We start from the raw sequence: 20,594 nt of genomic DNA, 5'->3' as shown, positions 1-20,594 counted from the left end.
ATGTTAAGTTTGGAATTTCTGCCCCAATGTGCATCACTTGACACATTTAACCTAATTTGCCATTTTGTTGTCCGTTCACCCAGTTTTGAGAGATCCTTTTGGAGCTCTTTGCAGTCTGCTTGGGTTTTCACCATCCTGAACAATTTGGTATCATCCCCAAACTTGGGCACTTTACCTTATCCCTAACCAGTTCATTTATCAGCATGTTAAAACAGTAGCATTCCCAATGCAGATACTGGAGGAACCCCACTTTTTACTTCCCTCCATTGCAAGAATTCTCAGTTTACTCCTGCCCTCTGCTTCCTGTTGCTTAATCTATTTCTAATCTACTACAGGACTAATCTTCTTATCTCGTGACTGCTAAGATTTCTCAGGAGCTTTTGGTGACGGACTTTGTCAAAAGCTTTTCAGAAGTCCAAGTATATAATATCAACTTTGTCACTCCCATGGTTGTTTAGTAGTTGCAGTAGGCTGCAGGGATACAGTGTAGCAAGCTGTCAGTCGCTCCTCTCTGGAAGTTCCATTTCGCCCCTCTCACCTAGCGGAAAGGGATCAACTGTCCGCAAGTAGTGAGAGTGCTGGAGAGACAGAGGGTGCTTCCAGGTGAGGCTTTTATTGCACTATCATCATGCTTCATTCATGGAATTTTACTGGGGTGCAGGTGTTGTCGTCTCCCACTTGTAAACCTTCCATCTTTTCCCACTGCTCCTTCTACCTTTTTTTCTTACCATGGAAAATCTGTTGAGGAGAAAAAGATGGAATAGTTTCACAATGCCTTCTCACTGGTCGTACTAGGAGCCCTCCATCTGAAAGCACCCAAAGAGAGGGGGGGGGGTACAAATAAGTGTTATTTGTAATGTTGGTAAGCACCATAATCTTCAAGTAGTTTCTTTTCCTCTGTTCACCCTTTTATCAATAAACCCCAGTTCATTCATTTAGCGCATCCTGTGGTCTTGTGGCTTCCTGTGAAATACCTCAGCCAAGTTTCATCCAGAGGGAGTCTGTTACAAAGTCTCCCATTTTTGCGACAACGGGATCTTAAATCAACAGCACTTCATTGTTCCCCACCCTAATCTAATAAAATATAGAACAAGGGGTGTTAGCTACCAATAAAGAGTCAGACAGGAGTTATCTAAAGCAAACTCATTTTTTAATTAAACTAACCTGCTGAACTCTCCTCTACATTGCACTCTCTTTGGGTGTTGTGCTGAGTCACTTCCTGGTTGTGGTTCCCTCAGTTTGTGCCTTCCCTCTGTGTCGCCGAGTTATTCCTCATGACTGCTTCCCTAATCCTTTTTCATAATTCCCACATATACTGATACATCTTTCCTTTTACAATATTCACAAATGCAATTTCACTGTAATTTCACAAGCCTCTTGAGTTTGGGCATGAAACTTGGTTCAGACGCTTAGTAAGTTTGTTCTCCAAACTGAGTGGTGGAATACCTGGCATGCACCCCGGGCCAGTGTCAAGAGTCGGCATAGTTGGGCACCTACCAAGGGCCCGCACCCCAGCAGGGTCCCACTGGCATGAGCCTCCTAGAATTGTTCCTTCTCCTCACCATTGCAACCTGCTTGTTCACCTGTCTCTCACTCTGGCTCAGACAATGGTGGTCGTGAGAAGGAGGAGCAGGAGATGCCACCGCCTACTTGCTCCCTGGCTGTCTGCCTGCCAAGCAAATAAGTGATAGCAATGATAAGACACAGGATGAGAAGCAATAGCAGCTGGTGAGAAGGGTGATGAGGAGGTAGACTTGCTGAGGGAGGGGGTCCATTGAGGGGGTCCTGCCCAAGAGCCCTCCAAGACCTGAGCTGGCACTGCATGCACCCCTCCTGTTCCCTGTGCTGCTAAAGAACAACATAATACAGGCATCTTCTTCTTCTTCCTTTTCCCTCTTTCATCATTGTTATGGCAGTGGAGTTCCCCCCAGCAGCTGCCATTCCCCCCACCCACCCAATCCCTCCTTCTTGGAACAAACTCTGGGTCATTACCAGCAGTGTAGTGGAAGCAGGGCTCACAGGGGTGCAGCACTGGCCCTTATTGATTAGCAGGGAAGCTGACATCATCTGCCACCCCCCTCAGAATTCCCTGTTCCTGTTGAGCTTAGCTGCAATCCTCAGAGTAGCTGGGGGAAGTGAATTTCCCCAGCAACAAAATATTGTTCCTTGTTGTAATGCAAAGAATTTGGGGGTGGCTTGGTCTTGAAAGGGCAATGAAGACCCATTAGTTTTGCAAAAGACCTAACACATGACTGTCAGAGCAATACGACGATGGTACCAATTCCCTAGGGAGGTGGTGGGCTCTCCCACACTGGAGGCGTTCAAGACGAGGCTGGACAGCCATCTGTCTGGGATGCTCTGACTTGGATTCCTGCACTGAGCAGGGGGTTGGACTCGATGGCCTTGTAGGCCCCTTCCAGCCCTACTATTCTTTGATTCTATGATTCTATGAAAGCTCCTAGAACTGGTCTCCTAATATGGATTGACACCGTTGCCTGCATTTTTGGACTCTCCTTGGAGGCGTGGCTATGGGGACTGCCATGTTGAACACCTGTACTTCAGCATTTACCACTACACTATGGGTAAGTACATAGCATTATGCATGACACATCATGGCAGGAAGTGGCAGTCCCTCCTGCCATCCCCCACTCCCAATGCCCTAGGAAGGACACTATGTCATGATGAAGCATCATGTGGAGGGGGCATTGTGCTGAAAGGACCTCCACCACCTCTAGCAAAATGTTTAAGGGGAAAAGGGGGGAGAAGCTGCCACTGCTGCCGCTATCCAGTAAGCTCCCAGACTTGGCAAATAATTTCTCTGTCCCCCCACCCACTAAAACAGCTCCCCAAATTTGCCACCTACAAATAGGTCAGCAAATCTGGGGGGAGGCATTATTGAAATACATGTATATAGTATCATTTTAAGTGTAGCCGGATTGGTGTGTGGCTGTTGTTTACCATGACTACATGGTTTAAGAAGCCCATGTATGTCTCATAAAGTCAAAAGAGACAACAGAGGACAACTTCCTGCACATTGATTAGATGTGCAGAAGGGAGGATTTGGGCAGGGGATGCTTCTCATGTCACAGTGCTGCAAGGAGTTCAAAATCTGTTCCTGCCAAATTTATTCTTTTCTAGAGCTAGTCAGGGTAGGGGAGGCCTGTCCTCGGTTCAGTCTGGCCATTTGAGGATGCACATATCAGCTTCCCAACATGTATTTCTGTGGCAGAGAAAGCACTCACGCTGAGTTTCAAATGACTGGCACGTAGAATTATCCACACTGGAATAACCATTCTTAGAGCTAACATATGCCAATAGCAAAACTGTGAATGAGCCATCAATACGGCAATCCTATGAATGTCTCTCAAAATTAAACCCCATTGACCTCAGTGAGACTTACTCCCAGGTATGTGCGTTCAGGTTACAATCGTATATACCAGGGGTGGGCATAGGGGTGATGGAGAAATCCCAATGGACTGAAGTGATATCAGATCCCTAAGAATCCAAGCTGTGGAATCCACAACAGACCGGTGCTCCCTTCCACTGTTGGCATCAGCAGGGAGAGAGGGAGGGTTGCAGATTTTGGCTTTCCCCCCCTGTAAAATTGGCAATTTTACAGCTGCAATTTGTGCATAACCAAGCACGGCCAAAATTTGCACAAATTACACTAATCATGGCCATACTTTGCCCATGATATTGCAGCTGCAATTTGCATATCTTGTTGATTTTACAGGAAAAAAAGTAAAGCCAAAATCCGCAAGTCAAGCTGGGGGCTCCAGGGAAATCTGTTGAGATTCAAGAGGGCTGGATTTCCCCAGGACAGACATCCCTAGAACCGGATATAGGCTTACTCATACATCCCTACATGGGCAACACCTGGCCCCTGGCCTTTTTGAGCCCCCACCACTACTGCCACCACTGAATTTGGCCACAGCAGCAATTTTGCTTGAAAACAAGGCGCACAGGGAGCCTTGCTTGAAACCAGAATCTTGCTCCCAGAAGCCTCCTGAGAGCATGATTCTCCTGTCAAAGAGCAGGTGAGGAGTATCCCTTGTTTTCAAGCAAAATTGACCCCTTTTTTGCCACCACTGCTGCAAATTCAGCCATGGCAGAGGGCAGTGCTGCCCCCAACCCCCAGAAACTGCCCACCCCTGCTATGTTCACTTACCTGGGAGCAAGCCTTATTGCACTCAATGGGGCTTACTTCTGAATAGACATATAAATAAGAACTGTTTATCTTGCCCTTCCAGTGCTTCCACACCACTCCGGCCAGCTTACAGCAATTAAGACCAATTATAAAGTGCAATAACATTCCCTAAGAATAAAACATGACAAAGCAGAGACAGAGGTTTAGCAGACAGCAAAGACAACAGATAGGAACTTGTCTATCTGGTAAAACAAAGGCCTGCCAGAATAAAATGGGTTTACAAAACAGTAAATCACAGCAAGAAAGGGGCGAAGTGAACCTCACGGGGCAGGGCTTTCCATAAACTGGCCACAGAGGTACAAAGAAGGCCCTTTCTCTCACCCCAGCCAACTATGCCTCCACCACAGGTGGGACAAAAAGAAGGACTTCTCCCTCAGAACTTAGGAAACAGACAGACAAATATGGGAGGAGGCGAACATAAGAACGTAAGAAGAGCCCTGCTGGATCAGACCAAGGTCCATCTAGTCTGGCATTCTGTTCACACAGTGGTCAACCAGCTGCCCATGGGAAACCCAAAAACAAGATATGAGTGCAACAGCACTCTCCCGCCCATGTTCCCCAGCAACTGGTGTATAGGCATACTGCCTCTGATACTGGAGGTAGCATATAGTCATCAGGCCTACTAGCCTTATCCTCCATGAATTTGTCTACCTTGCTTTTAAAGCTACCAATGGTCCCTTAGATATCCAGGACATAAGCCATTTAGGGCGCAATCCAATGCATGTTTAGACAGAAAAAGAAGTCCTACAACTCCCAGCATTCCTCTAGCTAGTCATGCTGACTGGGGCATGCTGGGAACTGTAGAACTTCTTTCTGTCTAAAAATACATTGGATTGCACCCTTAGGGCTTTAAAGGTAATCACCAGCACTTTGCATTGTGACTGGAAAGAGACTGGTAACCAGTGCAGCTGCTGTAAGATAGGTGTAACTTGGTCCCATGGGTGCCTGCCCATTAACATCTGCCACATTCTGGACCAACTGAAGTTTCCAAAGATTGTTTAAAGGTAGCCACACCTAGAGTGCATTGCAATAATCCAGTCTAGATGTAACTAAGGCAAGTGTCATCGTGGCCAGGTCTGGCCTTGTCAGGAATTGGAGGCAGTTGTCACATCCACCCTGCCCTGTACATCACCGAAGTTTCTTTTAACTGCACCAGCTCCTACTTGAACTTCAAATGATAACATATATCTGTGTTTTCCTACATTGAGGTTATCTTTGTGTAGTGGGGCGTGGGGAGAAATGATGAAAGCAGTCCTTGATTTGTCTGTAATATAAAAAAGAGAGCGGGACACAGGCACATAAATCCAGAGGTAAGGATGGGAGAACCAGTCATGTTGGAGCTTGCCAAAATTCTCTGAACTTCACTTTGAAGGTTGGTTTGTCTCACTCCTGATTTCATTTGCTACCTGTTTTTCGATTCATTCCAACAGGAAAAATGTGCATTTCAAACAGGAATTTTCTGTTTGTAATGCATATTTCTGTTTGAAATGCACATCTGAAAAATGCATTTCTACGTGCATTTTTCAAAAGTGTACACTTTCCCCCATTGATTTTAGCTTTTCAAAAAATGTGCATTTCAAAGTGTGATTTAAAAAACAATACACATCTTTTAAACACGGTTGCAAGTCTGGGATTTTGTGCAGACATCTTTTGAAAAAATGGGCGCCTATTTACATTTGGGGTTGCGAACAGGGCAAATCTGGGTGATTCGCAAACTGAAATGAAATTCTTGTACATCCCTATCCAGAGAGGCTGATGTTAACTGTTTGTGGATCTTTGGCGCCCTCTAATGTTCAAAAAGCCATGAAAATGACTATCCCCATTTACTAATAACATAAGCAGCGACAGGGAGAGGTTGGTCATCACCAGATCCGCAGAATACGCCTGCACTTTCCAAAGTTGCATAGGGCAAATGCCACCTAGAGGAGCTTCTTCTTCAGTTCTTCGAGGGAGAAAGCCACACTTGGTGAAATGCTCCCTCTCTGGAGATCTTCCAGAGCTCCAACTCACTCAGGGAGCCTCCCTGAGTAGAGGTCTCCTCACTGCAGAAGTTCACCTTCCCAACATGCGGAAAGCAATGAAGCTGGTGATGGGACTGAAACCAAGGGGGCAGGTCAATGGGCTTCTTCCTGGAGGGAGAGAGAATGTCTAAATAGGGTTATGGAGATTATATGATTTACATATATATATATATATATATGCTGTGACCAGCATCTGTCAGGACCACCAAAGACATTTTGCTGCCTGAGGCGATATACTAGATGGCACCCCACCACCAGTTCTACATATGGATGCTGACTGGGCTGGTAATTGACTCTTACTTCAGTGGTGATGGAACTATGTCCTCGACTGCACCTGAAGGCAGCAGGCTAGTTTGGGGGGCCCAAAAGCAGTCATGAAGCGCTGTCCTCCAACACCTGGTCACCTCTCCCTGCCCTTCAACATCTGCTGCCTGAGGTAGCTGCCTCACTCTACCTAATGATAGGGCCCGTCCTGGCACCTATTTATGTATATATGCACTTATTTCTGGCTGTTCTATTAAAAAGATTAGCCATGGTGGCAAAGAAATAGAAAAACAATATCTATTGCAATGATCAGATTAAAGAATGATCAAATGACAGGCCACAGTCATCTGAATGCAGTAGCAGTTAAAGACTTCTATTAAAAGCAGTGGAGCCCCATAGCTCCGATGACAGCAGGGCTGTGAATCTGCTCTGAGTTTCAGTCAGAACTCTAAAGGAGCTATCCACGGTGCTGAACCCAATCCCCCAAACAGGTTTTGCAACATGAATAGCCGCTGTAGAGTTCTGATTGGTTCTGACTGAAGCCCAGAGCAGATCCACAGCCCCACTGACATAAAAGCCACCAGTCTCTACTGTTAAAAAATCCTGCAAAGGTCTACTTGCAAAGGTCAGTCTAATCAGGTGGGTGGTGGCACAGCAATCGGGCACACTTCTGCACGCTTCCGATGGTAGCAGGGAATAACCTTCTTGACTTTCGTCAAGGAGGAAGCACATACATTCTATGGCTCCTATGCCTTTGTGGAGGCTCCAGCTTCTTAACTGGGACCTCTTCAGGTTGTGTCTCCAGGAACAAAATAAATTCTTGATTCAAAGTATCAGGGTAATGCCAATTAAATCCATACAGCACAATATACATGTCAGAGAGCTAGCATGTCAGGAGTGCCTCTGTAGCATATAATGGGCAATGCATGCTTCCAAAGCATAACACTTTGAAAATGTGTGGAATCACAGTCAAACTGTGTTCAGAGTTCATCTTCAATATGACACAATACTATATATATGATCTGTGTGTGTGCGTGTGTGCGTGTGTGTGTGTGCATGTGCACGTGCATGCATGTATAAACACACACTCATGCACACACAGAGATAAATTATCTATGGGTTATATCCAATGTAATCCTACTTAGAGCAGACCCACTGAAATACATGGGACTTAAATTAGTACTGACTAACTTGTCCCATTCATTACTCTGAGTAGGACTAACACTGGATACAGCCCTATATCTATACACACAGTATCTTTTAAATGAGCTATGCAAGAGCATGGTAGTGCTGTTAGAGAGCCCCCATTCATTTTAATGGGGGCTGCGCAGGCAGGCTTCCTTCTGAATTGGGCCATATAAGCTTGATTTCATTCCTAAAACACTTGCTTGGAAGTATATTCTATTGAAATGAATGGGATTTATTTCTGAATAATTGTGGTTAGGGCATAAATCATTCTATAGCTATATCTGCAGATTAAATCCCCGAGTAAAACCTTAATACTTTGTTTTGATATATAAATACTGAAATTAGACTGTCATGGTCCCTTTCTGGAATCAGTGCAATGCTGGGAATGCAAAAGCTGGCTATGCTTTCATTAACATCAACTATATTATGAAGATAATGGAAATGGCCAGAGTTTTCTCAAGCTCCTTGTGGTTTGCTGGAGGAATGATGTTGGGGGAATTTCCTCCATGCACGCAGCACGCTACATTTTGCAAACAGCCATGGTTCTCATGAGACAGTTGCAGAACGACACCAGCCTCCTTAAGGCTACAAGTTGGAGTCTTCCCTAGGCAGTGAAACATTCCTAGGCTGTGCAGTTACTCTGCTCAGCCAGCCTCGCTGGATCTCCCTGATTCAACCTAGAAGGACTGACCATAAGGGCTTCCAGGTCAGGCAGTGGAGGCTGGTGGCTCTGATGCTCTGCACCTCAGATGGCTCCTCTAGAGTTCTGACTGGTTCTGACTAAAACCCAGATCGGATGCACTGCCCCACTGACATTGGAGCCATCAGCCTCCACTGAGGTCAGGCTAGGACTTTCCCTGGGCAACAACAGTATCTACTGCATCTGATGCCTGGATTCATCACATTGATTCAGAGGCTGCTGAGGACCCAGCACTTAGGGTGACATGCTAATGAGAATGCCTCTGTGACTGTTCATCGGCAGAATGCTTTGCATTCCCCATGATATAACTGCAACGAGGGATGTTGGAGAAATCTGCAAGGGATTCAAATGAGTTTGGATTTCTATGGCTCCGACCTGTGAATTCCACAATGGACCACCTTTTTCCAAGTCGCAAGCATTCCGTAGACTTGCAGACCTTTTTTTTAATTGGGGGAGGGGGGGAGATTTGCACAAATGCACATTAGCACTAATGCACTTTTGCAAAGATGCATGGAATTCTTGTACATCCCTAAAAAGAAATCGAATTTTGTCAATGAGCAGACGAGGGAACAACAGGGGCCTGACAATCTGCAAAACATAGGCGGAACAGATTTAACAAAATATGTACTTCCCTAACTGAAACCCACCCAACGAAGGCTTCCCAGCAATCATGAGTCCTTTTTTCCATAATAAATTAAACTTTTATAAATGTCTGGATACATTTCCCTGAGCTACTTTCTATCCCTTCCCAAAGCTTCCTGTCTTGTTCCCTTGACAATACCCAAGATGTCCCCTCCAGTCCAACACTAAATTGAAAATCACTACAAAACTCAAACCCAATCAGTTTGAATACTCTGGCAAATCCAGGGATTTTAGAGCAAAAACCTAGACTTTTAGGCTTTGAGGCTGCAGTCCTATGCACACTTACTTGGGAATAACTGAACTGAATAGGACTTAGTTCAGAGTAAATATTCATAGGATTGCATTGCAAGGACCTCTACGATATAGGCATCCTTTTACTGAAAATAATTTATACTAGAGCTGTGCACAAGTGGCCTCTAGAAATTCTCCACCCTATTTGTGGGGAGAGAAATTGCCCACAATTTCACTCAATTTCTCCATGGGGAAGAGAAATTCTCAAACAGTTTCTCAGACACGGAGCTCACCATCAGCAGTGGTTGTGTAGCACAGCTTTCTTTCTTTCTTTCTTTCTTTCTTTCTTTCTTTCTTTCTTTCTTTTCTTTTTTCCTTCTTCTGTGCTGCCACTGCAAATGGCAACAGCAGCAAATGTGTTGGCAGCTTGGTCACTATTTTGCATTCTTCACCATGCCCCAAACCTAGTGTCATTCCAGGGCACTGTATGTGTGTGTGTGGGGGGGCACATAATGGCAGAGAAATTTGGGGTGGCCAATAGTGCAGTGTGTATTTTTACTTCCTATTACACATCTTCCCACTGCTCTGCAGCCTCCCGGGCTGCCTGCACTTCCTGATCTGAAAAAGGCCCATGGGAGGAATTACCTCATGACGTCTTCCCCTGGGCTTTCATGGAAGTACAGGCAGCCGAGGAGGCTCCAGCTGGCTGGAGAGATGACTTTACAATGAAAGATGGGACACTCACACACACTCCTCAGCCACCTCATAAGTAATGCTAGCACAAGAAACCCTGAACCGAGCCCATGAGAATTTCTCAGACGTTTCTTCTCCTTTGAATTTCTTCTCAAAAGCAATTTATTTTCTGTCAAATTGATGAAGAAAGGTCGAAAGAAATTGTGAAAAACATTTTTGGCACAGCACTAATTTAAACATCTCATGGGCTCCATGGATTTAAGACATTTTTATTTTATTTTATGGAGTATGGAGTTTTATTTTGAAATTAAGCTAAAAATACAGGCAACAAAAGAGCACACATAACAATGCAGCAAGCTCACTATGGGGAAAAGGAAAGTAACTGATTAGAGTCCTGATATCATGGATACGCTTGTGGAACATTTCGAGTAAAACAGTGTAAGGCAGGGATAGGGAACGTGTGGCATTCCAGATGTTGGTGGACTGCAACTCCCATCAGCTTTCACCATTGGCTATGCTGGCTGGGGCTGATGAGAGTTGCAGTCCCCCATCCCTGGCCTCACCAACTACTGAGAGAGTTTGGATGTGTAAATGATGTATCCAGATCAGTGTGTGTGTATACACACATACACATTCACACACATACATATAAGCATCTGCATTTGATTGGAATGTGATCAGAAGTTTGAAAGGAACTTTGATTTTATAGTGCTATCACACCATGTCGTTCTATTATTGAAAATGATCCTCTCTCTAGGTTTTTAAGTAGTCTAACACTTGATGGTGAACAATATTAATGGGCTCTGATGGACAATGGATATTCCAAGCTCCTGAAATATATCACAGCCACCTACATGGAGTAGGACTGAAAGGAACAGCATCTGCACTTTGAATTTAGCCAGGGAAAGACAGAATGGCTTTGTTTTTGGGAGCTAGCAGGCAGAAGGAAGCCAATCTTGGGTATATGGCTTTTGGTTTGGGTCCAAAGCTGCTTTGGGACCAGGCCTGCCTGTCTGTGTACCTGTTTGCTCACTACCTGTTCAACATGTCAAACAGACTTCACAAACCATGAAGTTTCCTGCGTTTTCTCCTCCAAAAGGAAACTAACCCTGTAAAGCTGCCCTGGAACTTTTCACCACTTGGAAAGCAGAGAAGCTGTGGGTGTGGGGAGAGAAGGTGAAAGTGGACCTTTTGATGAGATGCTCTGCTTTGGATTAGCAATAGTCAGATGAATTTCTAGCACTTTGTATTGTCTTCAGCAAATCACAGACAGCCTCTTATGCAACGCAGCCTCATTTAGAGCAGGAACAAATTTGTTGTAAGGAACTCTTTACAACAGGCAGGTAAAGAATGCTTTGAATTATCCCTTATGGATTTGAAGTCAACTCTTCCCCAGATATTCTCAAGCTAATTGTACATTCACTGAATATTTTAGATTTGTATTTAACACCCAGTGATATTTGATTTCAAAGCACTATATCTGATGGTTAATACTGGATAGTTGACATGCAGTAGTATTTGACAGTAAAGTTAGCTGATCTGCAACCCCACTAGTCAGCTGTCTAGAAGGGGAAGGGGGGGCTGAATAAGTCCCCTCTGCTCCCCCTTCCTGCCAAACAGCTGACTGACATTTAGATTGGGGCCGCCATGTAAGTGTGCAGCTAAACAGATAGAAGAGACAGACAGATATAACTGCTGGTTTCTTTTTAATATAGCTTATGTTGGTTCCTGGCTTGAGCCCACAACTATTCCATAAACAGCTTCTTCCCTGCAACAATTCAAACTAATGTTGTATATAATATTTTACCCACCAGACACTTATCTCATATTTTAGACCTTCCAAATAAACATAATCTCACAGTATACTGCTTGTTTTTCTTAAACAGAAACACTGTTGAAATAAAGGGCTCAATAAAAGAGAAAAGGCTTACTGCCTAAGACATATAAACTTTTATGAGATCTGGAAAATGGTGAAGATAGAAGTAAAACCATGTGGGAAAGAGATTTGAATAAGTCATTTCCTAATGAAGAATGCGTGTGAGCGCGAAAGAAGTGTATACGTGGTGGTGGCATGGGGGGGAGATACAACTTTCTAGAATGTAAACTCGAAAGTGAAAACTGCCACCACCACCACCACCACTACTAATGAAAAAGAGGAGGGGGAAAGGAGGAAGAGAAGCAGTGTGCCATTGACAGGAAGAAGTGGGGGAAGAGCCAGGCCTGCTGAGCTCGCTGAGGTCTGAGAAACAGAATAGAAGAGGACACAGACAAAGGCCTAAAGCAGAGGTGGACAGCACATGGCCCCCAAGCCACATGAGGGGGCCCTGGCCTCTAGTGCAGCTTCCACCAGCGGTGGCAAAAAAAACACCAAGTGAAACATGTCCCTTTTTATCCCTCCATTGTGGCTTGCTGCTGATTTTTTTGCCACCGAAAAGTGGTGGTGCAGCAGGAGCGTGGCCCATGGGGGCAAGTTGTAAAGTGGCTCCCGGAGCCCCCAAAGTTGCCCACCCCTGACCCAAAGAGAGAAAAGCGGCTGGGGCCATGGCTAAAGGAAGGAGGCATTGACCATGGTTAAGAAGAAGAGATGTGAAGAAAATATCAGTGACGGATGCAGAAGAGACACTGAGGTGATGGAAGAAGGAATCCCAAAGAAAGGGGCCTTAGCAGGAAGGGAGAAGAGAGATGTTGAAGGACCAGCTTGGGGGCTGAGAGCCAAAAAGACAGTGAGGCCGAAATGAGCAGCCACATTTTGGCGGTAAGCCTAGGATTAATTTTTATTTCTTGGCAATTCCCAATCTGTTCATTCTCCAGGGCCAAATCTACATGGAGACGGTTTTTTAAGCAATTCTGTTTAAATATGGATTTTCATGAAATCGGCTTAACTCCTCCCAGGGTAAATGGTAGCCAGGACGGCAGAGGATGAGATGGCTGGATAGCATCACCGATGCAATGAATATGAACTTGAGCACGCTCCGGGAGAGAGCGCAGGACAGGAAGGCCTGGCGCGCTGTGGTCCATGGGGTCACGAAGAGTTGGACGCGACTGAACGACTGAACAACAAATATGGTGCATACATTTTAAAAAACCACTTGCATGGGGCAGATGGCACCTGAAACTGCATTAGTCTGGGCTTGGGTAGGCAGAGACCTGCAACCAGAGGTGAACATCAACTGCATAGGTGTGGGGCAGCACACCTCCCCCCGCCCACACTCAGTGAGGTGCAATGGAGAATGACTTGCTTCCGAGTGGGCATGTTTCGCTCTCCTCCTTGTCCAGCCCTTCTCTGCAGAATTAGGGGTCATTTGGGGGCCATCAGTTTTTAAAGTCAGTAAGGCTCTGCATACCTACACGCCTCCATAAGCGCATACCTTTGCACTTCCATAACCGCGTAGTCTTACAACGACAGGCTTGAGGCTTGCTCTCCGCCACTCCCCCCGCAGTCAGTGAAGTGCAACTGGAGAGAGTTACTTCCTCCTCACACCCGTGCTCAATGAATATTTAAAACAGGCAGCAATTGAGCACACGTTTGCAACAGATTTTTAAAGCAACAGGACTGTCTCCCCCGTGCCCAAACAGGCAAAGGAACTCTCCCGACCCCTCTGCTCCTGTACTCAGCAAAATGCTGTTGAAGGCAATGAGTTACTTCTGGGTAGACGTGTTTAGCCCTCTATTCTCCCCCTGCCCCATGCAACTTCCCCTTCCGCCAATCAGCGCTGCTTCCACCAGCCCACGCCGAAGCCCGCTGAGGTCACACGGACTCCCAAACTGCACTGAAGCCACACAAATCTGTCACACAGGGGGGATCTCCATGGCAATGGGTTTAGTTCGCTCTCTACTTTTCTGCGGTTTTTACTGGAGTTGAATATGCCCTGTCTGGGAAACATGAGGCTTGAAAGCCTGGATTATCCCAAAGCTAGCCTGGGGTTCTCGGCAGGTCACATGGCAGTTTATCATGAATTGTTTGGTGGCTACTGGCTGGAGTCTCATCCACATCAGCACTTAGATAGCCTGTTCCCTCCCTCCCACTCTCACCTTGTTCCACCCTTTCTGCTTTCTCAGGCCAGTGTGTTAGCGCCTGCCTCCCCAACCTATGCCTGATTCTCACCCATTTTTTATTACTGTCCCTCTAAAACCACAGTTGTGCAATAGCAGGTATAGACACTCCTGTTTAAATGAGCTATTTCGTGATAGTGCTATAGTGCTATAGGAGGTATAGGTATTGCTACACAAATGCACTATTTCGCTATAATGCAATAGGGATATCTTTTAAATCTGCAATTGCGGGTTCCCCAGTAACTACCTCGGGAACCACGATCTCGCTGAAATGGTGGAAACACAGGTGGGGAAAACAATGGGGAAGCACCCCTTGACTGGGATCAGTGAGGTCACGGCCAAGTGAAAGACACAGCCTTGGGCAGGGCTATCATGCCAGAGTAGATGCGAAGGGTTGGTGCACCCTTGTAGCCCCATGTAGATACCCTTAGGCTGTCTTTCTTTCTTGTTTGCTTGCTGTTTCTCTTTCCTCATCAGAAGAAGTTTTCCCTCTTTTCCTTGTCACACCTTCACATTAAGTTGCGGCTTATGGTATACTCAATACAGGTGGATTGACCTAATCTCAAGTAAGCATGTTTACATATGAAGTCATGGTAAGAGGAATTAAGGGCACAAGACACAAAGGAGCCAAGCTACACCTCAATGCACAGGTGCAGTCACCTGTTGCATGGGTGTTATCCCTGTTGGCGTGAGTGGGAACCAGCCAGAGGGGTCTAGTCTCTGTCCACTGAGAATCATTAAGAGTTTCCTCGTACATGTAACTCACTCCATCTGCTGATTAAAAAGTGGAAGCAACACAGCACTAATCAAAATGTATGAATTAAAAATGGATTAGTTACAAAGATGGCTAATTCCTTTCCCTATCAAATATGTGCAAAAGGAGAAAGCTTGTCACAGATTTATGCATTTTACAAAGTTATATGGCTGTTTGGTACGGGGGAGTTGTAATCTTACTAGTGGACCATTTAAGAGAAACACATAGGGCATAATTTTCAGCAAAGCCCTCCTGCCTGCACACACTTGCACATGTGCGCGTGCGCACACGCACACACACTTTTTGTATATTATACTTCAAAATCACCGTTCTTTTTCTAAATATAACTTTAATTTTTTAGTCCAAGAACCTTTCGCACACTCTATAGCTATATTTACAAGCTGTTGTTCATAACTGAGAGCATTAGAAAGTGATGACGCTTTTAAATAAAAGCCGAGGTGTTTAGATGTAAGGCTTGATTATAGTTTCAGAAGCAATACACTAATAAGATTAAAATAACTACTGCTAGGATCTTTTGTTGAATCCGAGCTATTAAAGGAATAAAGGAGCTATTTTTAAAAAGGAACGAAAGGAATAGCTACAATTTATTACACCAGAACCACTTCTCTTCCTCCCCCTACTGTTCTTACCTTTGTAGAAATTTCAAAATTAGCAGTCACTATGGTTCGGCTCCGGCATTCCTCTTCTGAAAAGACAGTATTCCTGGCTGTCCTGTAGGCCTGCTAATATTATAGCCACAGAGTTCCCTTTCGGTCTCTGCCTCAAAATTGTCCCATGCATTCCACTTAGTGCTAGAGAGAGATGGGAGTAACTGCTGAAAATAACCATTATTTTTTCTTTATCCCAGCAACCCTCCGTGGAGCCTGAAATCCATTCTGTACCTAGCAGAGACTAATCCAATTAAAACAACAAAGGGAAACATTAAAGGCTAACACATTTATTATGGCATAAGCTTTCCTGGACTAGAGTCCATTGTATCAAATGCATGACGTGACATTCACAGTTGCCAGGTATATATAGGCAGGCCGAGATTGGGGGTGGGGGGAGTAAATAGTGGGGTGAAATGTCATGAAATGCACAAAGCACAGTCTGTGAGACAATTCAACTGAAGTTTAAATAGATTCAAAATAAGCACAGTGACCATTCAACAACAGCCTTACTTGGTGATAACACAGTAACTGTGGCATGACTGAGCTAATTACTACCCACAGTGGGATGGGGAACTCTAAGTAATCAGTTTTTATTTATTTTATTTATTACATTTTTATACTGTCCAATAGCTGAGGCTCTCTGGCCAGTTCACAATTAAAACCATAAAATACAACTTGAAAAAACATTATATATATATATATATATATATCTGCAACACCTAGCAGCAGTTACAGCCCAGGGAAAGCCTGTGTGAAAAGGTGTGTTTTCAGGAGGCATTTAAAAGATGGTACATTTTCTGCCTCCCAAACTGCATGGGGGTAGGTTTTCCAGAGGATGTGTGCCGCTACAGAGAAGGCCTGCTGTCAAGATTCTTTATGATGACATTCTGTTCATTTTGGAATGACTAGCAGGGCCTCTTCTGAAGACCTTAAATGTCATCTGGGGATGATTATATATAAGGGAAGGTGGTCTGCTAGGTGGCCTGGTCCCAAGTTGTTTAGGGCTTTATATGATAATAACATAACCTTGTACATGGCTCACTAGCTAATCGGCAGCCAGCGCAGTTCTTTTAACACAAGTGTCATGTGAGCATACTTGTGTGTCCCAGTGCTGCATTCTGCACTAGCTGCAGCTTCCAGACCACACACAAGGGCAGCCCCACATAGAGCACATTGCAGTAGTCTAATCATGAGGTTACCAGTACATGAATCACCGTAGCTAGGCTATCCCTATCCAGGAATGGGCATACATACAACTATGTAGCTATGTGCCAACTTCTGATTGGTCAGGCTAGGAGTAGCTGCCCTGTAAGGAGATCCTTTTTCCTTTTCTAGCTAATAACTTGCCCATTAGGTCATGGTCAGGCATTGTGCACGAGGTGCTTAGTTATCTGGTCATGTACTCTTCACGTGGCTAGGACTTTTTCACTACAGTTGGTTTGCAGGCAGATTACTGCCTTGCTGCGGCGAAGGGGCTTGCATAACTCAGCGAAGCCATAAGCTATGCCGTGCAGGGCCACCCAAGACGGACAGGTCATGGCGGAGAGTTCTGACAAAATGTGGTCCACTAGAGAAGGAAATGGCAACCCACTCCAGTATTCTTGCCAAGAAAATCCCATGGAACGTATCACAAGGCTAAAAGATATGATGCCGGAAGATGAGCCCCTCAGGTCGGAAAGTGTCCAATATACTACTGGGGAAGAGCAGAGGGAATTTCCATAGCGCCAGAAAGAGTGAAGCGGCTGGGCCAAAGCCGAAAGGACACTCAGCTGTGGATGTGTCTGGTGGTGAAAGGAAAGTCCGATGCTGTAAAGAACAATATTGTTTAGGAACCTGGAATGTAAGATCAATGAATCAAGGTAAGCTGGAGGTGGTCAAACATGAGATGGCAAGATTGAACATCGACATCTTGGGAATCAGTGAACTAAAATGGACAGGCATGGGCGAATTTAATTCAGGTGACCATTATATCTACTACCGTGGGCAAGAATCCCTTAGAAGAAATGGAGTACCACTCATAGTCAATAAAAGGGTGGGAAAAGCAGTACTGGGGTACAATCACAAAAACGATAGAAAGATCTCAGTACGAATCCAAGGCAAACCATTCAACATCACAGTAATTCAAGGCTATGCCCCAACCACAGAGGCCGAAGAAGCTGAGGTTGATCGGTTCTATGAAGACCTACAACACTTTCTAGAACTAACACCAAAAAAAGATGTCCTCTTCATTATAGGGGATTAGAATGCTAAAGTAGGAAGTCAAGAAATCACCAGGATAACAGGCAAGCATGGCCTTGGTGTACAAAATGAAGCACGACAAAGGCTAATAGAGTTTTGCCAAGATCATAGCAAACACTCTTTTCCAACAGCACAAGAGGTGACGCTACACATGGACATCACCAGTGGGTCAATATCAAAATCAGATTGATTATGTACTTTGCAGCCAAAGATGGAGAAGCTCTATACAGTCAGTAAAAACAAGACCTGGAGCTGACTGTGGCTCAGATCATGAGCTGCTTCTTGCAAAATTTTGGCTTAAATGGAAGAACGTAGGGAAAACCACTAAACCATTCAGGTATGACCTAAATCATATCCCTTATGAATATACAGTGGAGGTGAGGAATAGATTTAAGGGATTAGACCTGATAGACAGAGTGCCTGAGGAACTATGGATGGAGGTCCGTAACATTGTTCAGGAGGCAGCAACTCAATCCATCCCAAAGAAAAAGAAATGCAAGAAATAGGGATGTACAAAAATTCTGCCACGGATCTCAGGGAGGCCTAATGCCAGCGCATTCGGCCCCCCGAAATCAGTGGCGGAATGGCCTGCCGCCCCCCCCCAGGACGAGACTTACCTTGGGCGGATCTTCCTGGTGGCGGTGGCTCCGGCGGCGGTTCGGTGGTGGCAGTTGCGGCGGCCGGTCTTCCGACTGGCTGCCACCACCACCATTTCCAGTTAAAAAAAAAAACACGTGATAGGCTACATAAAGATTTACGTAGCCCATCACGGCTAGGTTTAAAAAAAAACTGTGATAGGCTACGTAAATGTTTATGTAGCCTATCACGTGTGACTTAAAAAACAAACAAACACACGCGTGTACGCTATTTGCGTTCCCCTTATTTTCGCCGTCTTGGTCTACGTAAATGTTTACGTAGACTAAGATGTGCCAAAATAAGGAATGCAAATGGCCGTGGCCGCTGCCATTTGCGTACGCGTGTGTGTGTGTTTTTTAAAGTCACACGTGATAGGCTACGTAAACATTTACATAGCCTATCATGGCTGACTGCAGGGACGCAAATGGCGGCGGATGTCCAGCGGATGAGATCCTGCTAGCCAGCGGCCGGATGTCCAGCTGCTGGCGGAGCCGGCCAGCGGCTCCGCAGAATCCCTGCGGAGCACAGCTGGCCAGCCAGGATTTTGGGGGGGGAGGAAAGGAGCACCTCCCCCACGGCGAGGATTCCGGGGGGAGGGACGGAACGCCTCCCACCCAACCATAAACAGAATCCGCGAAAGGTAAGTGACTTTCGTACATCCCTAGCAAGAAAGCAAAGTGGTTGTCTGATGAGGCTTTACAAGTAGCTGAGGAAAGAAGGGAAGCGAAAAGTAAGGGAGAAAGGGGAAGATATACCCAACTGAATGCAGATTTCCAGAGAGCTGGACTATAAGGAAGGCTGAGAGCCGAAGAACTGATGCTTTTGAACTGTGGTGCTGGAGAAGACTCTTACGAGTCCTCTGGACTGCAAGGAGGTCAAATCAGTCAATCCTAAAGGAAATCAACCCTGACTGGTCATTGGAAGGACAGATACTGAAGCTTAAATATTTTGGCCGCCTAATGCGAAGAGAAAAGTCACTGGAAAAGACCCTGATGCTGGGAAAGATCGAAGGCAAAAGGAGAAGGGGACAGCAGAGGATGAGATGGCTAGATAGCATCACCGATGCAATGAATATGAATTTGAGCACACTCCGGGAGAGAGCGGAGGACAGGAAGGCCTGGCGTGCTATGGTCCATGGGGTCACGAAGAGTCAGACATGACTTAACGACTGAACAACAACAATTTTTACCATACTTAACTCTCTCGAGCACCTTACTCAAGAACAGGGTGTTTGCGACCAGAAGATAGTTAGCCTACATCTCTGGATCAAGGGAGAGTTTTTTCAAGAGTCGTCACACCTCCTTCAAGGCAATAGGGACCACCCCATCATGCAATGATGCATTCACCACTCCCCTGACCCATCTGGTCAGCCTTCTGCAGCTAGCTTGAATAAGCCGTGATGGGCAATGGTCAAATGAGCATGTGGTGGGTCAAACAGCTGCAAGCATCTTGTCCACATCCTCAGGCCCTAAAAACTGAAATTGATACCACAAAACTGGGTAAGATGATGCACTGGAACCTCAACAGACATTGCATCAATAGCAGTGTTCAAGTCAGTGTGGAGGTGAGCGATTTTATCCCTGAGGTGTCTTGCAAACTCATTTCAGCAGGCCTCCAAGAGTTCCAGTACTGGATTTGCTGGGTTTGTTGTAAGTAACCCCCAAAACACTTGGAAAAGCTCTGCTGGACAGGTACTTGAGGATATGATGGAGGTGGCAAAGTAAGCCTTCTTTGCTGCCTTCACCGCCATGCAGTAGGCACGACTATACACTTTTGTGCATGTTTGATCACCTTCACAATGAGTCTTACTCCACTTATGCTCCAGCCGTCTTCTGACCTGTTTCATTGTCTGGAGCTCCCCAGTAAACCAGGGAGCCTTCCGAGTGCCACAGTGTTGAAGAGGGCACTCAGGAGCCATTGCGGCAATGGCCCTTCACATCTTCCCATTCTACAGTGTGGCAAGGGCCTCGACAGAACCACCGTCTCTGGCTGCTGGCTACTGAAAAATCCCCCAGAGCATTCAGGGATTGCTTGGATTCCACAAGCCTTCAGGGCGGACCATCTTAATGGGTCCCCATCTCTGCAGGCAGGGACTGGCACCGTGAAACCCAGTGGGACAGGGAATTACAATTAATCAGTCTATTGAAGGCTGCAATCCTAGGCAGACTTACCTGGGAGTAAATTGTAAATCACTGTTTAAATGTTTTATTATGCTGTTGTTATTGTTTTTGAATTGTTGTACACCATCTTGGTAGTTTTCAGAAAGGTGGTATAGAAATACTTTAAAAAATAAAAT

The sequence above is a fragment of the Heloderma suspectum genome, chromosome 1 (assembly GCF_057233095.1).
Source record: "Heloderma suspectum isolate Gila_16-S chromosome 1, 16-S_ref, whole genome shotgun sequence".
Taxonomy (NCBI): Eukaryota; Metazoa; Chordata; class Lepidosauria; order Squamata; family Helodermatidae; genus Heloderma; species Heloderma suspectum.
The sequence above is the reverse complement of the archived record's forward strand: the minus strand, read 5'-3'. Positions refer to the sequence as shown.